We start from the raw sequence: 3,749 nt of genomic DNA, 5'->3' as shown, positions 1-3,749 counted from the left end.
TACTTTAAGTACTAAAAGTGATGCTGCTTTAAATTCTACAAGCCCAATGGATAAACAAAATATGGTATATTCATGTAATGGAAGATTATTCTGCCAGGAAGAGGAATAAAATACTAAATGAAATACTACATTGTGGGTGAAATTTGAAAACCTTATGTTAAGTGAAAGAAGCCAGTCATAAATGACAACATATTGTATGATTCCACTTACGTGAAATGTCCAAAGCGTGCAAATTCATTGAGACAGGGAGTAAAAGTGGTTGCCAAGGTTTGGGAGGAGAGATGAATGGGGAATAACAGCTGATGGGCTTAGAGTTCCTTCTATGGGTGATAAAAATATTCTGGAATTACCTAGTGGTGATAGTTGTACGACCTTGGAGTATATTAATCAAAGTGTGCCCAGCCCTTTGTGAAGATAACTTTTTATTACCATTTTGAATCTGTTCCCCGTTAACAACACATATAATCAAAAAGTCATTAGATTAATGTGATGTTTATTAAGAATGTGTAATAGCATGAATAAATGCTTCTTATAACATGAACTTTAAAAAGTGGGTTATAATGTTGGGTTGCAGTGTGCACATAACCACTGAATTGCACCATTTAAATAGGTGAATTTTGTACTACGTAAATTATATCTCAATAAAGCTTTAGAAAACATTCTACAGACCTGGTAGCAGAGTGTAATCTCAGGGTGGAGGTCACTCAGAAATTTAATTCCAGACACTTCACAGTCTGTGTAAGGGATTTGGGATGCCTCACTATTCTTTGAGATAGGAAACAACAAGGGTGTGGTGATGGGAAAAATCCTGAAAATGAGGCAATGATGAGCAAAGTAAGAGACGGTTGGCATAGCATGACACTGAGCCTTCATGCACACTGGAAGCATGTTTGTACATGGATCAGCAATACATATGCAGTGAGTGAGGGTACACGTGTATTGCCAGACAAGTAATACATATGGAGACCTGGGGGTTGGGTAGAAATGAGGATCAGGAATGTAGAGGAGTTCTTCACTGGGTTGATGAAATAATAATGCACCACGGTTGGGCATGGTGGCTCACATCTGTAATCCCAGCACTTTGGGAGGCCATGGCAGGTGGATCACCTGAGGTCAGGAGTTCGAGACCAGCCTCAGCCAGCATGGTGAAACCTCATCTCTACTAAAAATACAAAAATCAGCCAGGTGTGATGGTGGATACCTGTAATCTCAGCTACTCAGGAGGCTGAGGCAGGAGAATGGCTTTAACCCGGGAGGTGGAGGTTGTAGTGAGCCAATATCATGCCACTGCACTCCAGCCTGGGTGACACAGAGGGACTCCACCTCAAAAAAAAAAAAAAAGAAAAAAAAAGAAAAGCACCACAACGGAGGAGTTCAATTGCTTTCGAAGGTTATTAAAATATGGCAGAAAAGATTCTTAGAGCAGATACTGGAGAGATAAACCATCAAAAGAATAATGTAAGACAAAATGGAATCAAGACTAATGTGTTTTCCAAGTTATAAGTCAATAGGGAAGTGTAGTCACTTTTTTAAAAAATTAAAATTTTTTTCTATTAAAGAATATTATATAAATTAAAAATATAAACAAATGCATTTATTTCTATTGTTTTTCCTAGTCCTAGACCTTTTGTTGTATTTTTAAAGTTATATGTACACTGTAACCCAACATTGTAACCCACTTTTTTCAGTTCATATTATAAGAAGCATTTATTCATGTCATTACATATTCTTAATAAACATCACATTAATTGGGTGACTTTTTCATTATGTGTGCTGTTAGAGGGGAGCAGATTCAAAATGACTGGTAATTAAAAAGTCATTTTTACAAAGAGCTAGGCAAACTTTGATTAATCTGAATGCTTAGAGAATTAATTCTTCTTTATAAAATAAATCTCAACCTTAAAAACTATGCCACATTCTAGCCAGGGAGACAGGAGATACAATTAAAAAGCCGAACAGCGCAGAGGCAGAATTATTATCTTTTCCCCACCAGTCTCTCAGCAATGATTTAAACAAAAATATTCTCCGGACGAGGGCAGACACAGGCTGGAACAAAGGAGTCAATGGAATTGTTGGATGGGGTTGTTGAAACTCAGAGCTGAAACAACAGTCTTGAAAGACAAGGTACCAGAGAGTGGAAAGGTTTTTTAAATTCCAAAAGCTGGCTTTGAGCATCAAAAGCCGAAGCTGGGGCCGGGCGCGGTGGCTCAAGCCTGTAATCCCAGCACTTTGGGAGGCCGAGACGGGCGGATCACGAGGTCAGGAGATCGAGACCATCCTGGCTAACACAATGAAACCCCGTCTCCACTAAAAATACAAAAAAAAATTAGCCGGGCGTGGTGGCGGCGCCTGTAGTCCCAGCTACTCGGGAGGCTGAGGCAGGAGAATGGCGGGAACCCGGGAGGCGGAGCTTGCAGTGAGCCGAGATTGCGCCACTGCACTCCAGCCTGGGCGACAGAGCGATACTCCGCCTCAAAAAAAAAAAAAAAAAAAAGCCGAAGCTGGAAGGAAGCTGGGCATAAAATTTATCCACAAACCACAGAATAGGTAGGAACATACAACAAACTCGGCTACCTCCTGAGACCTGTTTATTACTGAGATAAGAAGCCTATTCCAGAATGTAAATCAACTTTATCACTACGAACACTGTTTCGTTCAGTTGGCACTATTGCTGTTTTTTTTTTTCGTTGTTGGTTTTTTTTTTTTTTTTTTTTTTTTAGCAAGACTTTCTTGATGAAGGAAGCAATACGGTGATTTACGTGCTGACACCAACCAGACTTAGCTTGTTGCCAACCAGCACTTTGAGTAGCTCTGATGTAAGAGATAGTTTTACATTCCAAAAGGGGAGGGACCCGAGAGTTGGGAAAGGAAAGCAGGAAAGTAAGATATTGATATTGTTGGGCTTCCCTGTGAGAATGTTCAGAGTCCCAACCCCTCTCCCCCTACCCCGTTGACTTCATGCCAGAAGTGGGGTGTAGAAAATGTGTTAGAAACCTCTGATAGGGCCTCTTTTACCAAGGACCCGCCAACATGGGCCGCGTTCACACCCAAACCATGAAGAAGGCAGTCCGGGTCATCATAGAAAAGTACTACACGTGCCTGGGCAACGACTGCCACACGGACAAGCACGTGTGTGAGGAGATCACCATTATCCCCAGCAAGAAGCTCCACAACAAGATAGCAGGCTATGTCACGCATCTGATGAAGTGGATTCGGAGGGACGCAGTAAGAGGTATCTCCATCAAGCTGCAGGAGGAGGAGGGAGAAAAAAGAGACAATCATATTCCCGAGGTCTCAGCCCTGGATCAGGAGATCATTGAAGTAGATCCTGATGCTAAGAAAATGCTTTTGGACTCCAGCATTTGGCAGTCTGTCCAACCTGCAGGTCAGTCAGCCTACAGGTGACATGACTTTCAAAACGCCTCAGGGATCTGTTTGAATCTTTCTGCAATACTGTAATATTTTCAAGAAACCTAGGACAACGGCACAAAACAAATGAACAAAAATAAACCTCTGATTGGTTTGGTGGGGTTAGGGCCTGAGGCAAGAGGGCACTCGTGCCTTGCTCCCCAAGCTGTAGCGTAGGCAGACAGTGAGGCCCTTAGAGAGGCACACATGATGTCAGAGCAATAGTCACTGTAGCTCCATGAGTTACTCGAGGACTGCCTCACAGTGTCCCAGCAGCCTGAGGTCCAGAGATCTGATGCGGAGAAGGGAGAAACATTGTGAGCGGGCTAGAAACCTTAGAG

At 42.1% G+C, this 3,749-nt stretch overlaps 1 pseudogene; it reads left to right on the top strand.

Annotated features, from left to right (window-relative positions):
- Positions 1-3,006: 3,006 nt before the first annotated feature.
- Positions 3,007-3,405, top strand: LOC697548 (small ribosomal subunit protein eS17 pseudogene; annotated as a pseudogene).
- Positions 3,406-3,749: the final 344 nt, after the last annotated feature.

The sequence above is a fragment of the Macaca mulatta genome, chromosome 1 (genome assembly GCF_049350105.2).
Source record: "Macaca mulatta isolate MMU2019108-1 chromosome 1, T2T-MMU8v2.0, whole genome shotgun sequence".
Lineage (NCBI taxonomy): Eukaryota > Metazoa > Chordata > Mammalia > Primates > Cercopithecidae > Macaca > Macaca mulatta.
Note: the sequence above shows the minus strand (reverse complement) of the source record. Positions and strands in the feature narration are given on the sequence as shown.